Below are 1,184 nucleotides of genomic sequence, written 5' to 3'. Positions count from 1 at the left end.
ACACACACACACACACACACACACACACACACACACACACACACACACACACACACACACACACACACAGAGCATCGTAGCAAATTAGTTCAAGTCAACTAAGCTAGATGGTCAAGAGTTGTAATATCGGTTTTATTGTCGTGGTTAGTACAGCTATACGGTTTACAGTAGACGATATTGCAACTTTTCCCCTCTTCTATATATATATATATATGTACATATATACAAACACAAGTGAATATATGCATATTTTACTCTAATAGTACTTTCAGTCCATCTTTCTATAAGAGGCTTCTAAAGGAGATTGTAACGAAAGCGTATTATTTCATAAATAAAGTCGATCTGTTAATTATCGACTTAGTATCGATTTCACCAAACTGGAAAGATCTATAAAGACTATAAGAACTGCCACACTCTCTTGAATTGTGAAATAAAACACGTATACAATTAGGATATAAGCATTATGTTTAACATACTTGCATACAACGCACACATTTAAATAAACACAATAGAACTATTGTCTTGGTGAACAGCAAAGTATATAGATTTTGCCGATTTCAAAATGAAAGTAGTTATGATATGATATTAAACATTTTGTTTTCAATATTTATACTTTCTTAATATTCGATATTCATATTTTTCAGAATTACTAAGTCAAAAGAGATTGGTCTATGATCATGATGTTTGCAGGCCGTTCCAAATTGTTGACATTGATATGGTTATTGCCCAGAATGAACATCTGTAGATCAATGTCTGCAAAATATAACGTGGGTTTGGTTAGCATGTCTCCGATAGGCCGATAAAGGCAGCCAAAGATTAGTGCATCTGTGTTTTTTTTCTTTTGATCGGGTCAGAATGCTTGCAATAGAGTGTACTCCGCGAAAGACATTCAAGAACCAGTGTGCAGGTATTAAATAGAGTAGCGTGTCATATCACAGAGAACCAGCAGACGAGTAATCCTTTATGACAAGAATACGTCGAAATTATTTTACAAGAAACGTGCTCCTGGTAGTTAAAAAGAGAACCACCCTCCCCCCCAAAAACATACGAATTTGGTAGATGAAACAGGGGCTGCTTACCTCCAGAATAACCACGGTACCTCTGTTTGTGCCAAAGCTTCTAATAACATGTGCTTTTCAGCGGCAACATTTGTGTGGCGTGTTTGGTTCCATGTGAAATCCCAT

The sequence above is a fragment of the Octopus bimaculoides genome, chromosome 3 (assembly GCF_001194135.2).
Source record: "Octopus bimaculoides isolate UCB-OBI-ISO-001 chromosome 3, ASM119413v2, whole genome shotgun sequence".
NCBI lineage: Eukaryota > Metazoa > Mollusca > Cephalopoda > Octopoda > Octopodidae > Octopus > Octopus bimaculoides.
This window is presented reverse-complemented; position numbering follows the sequence as displayed.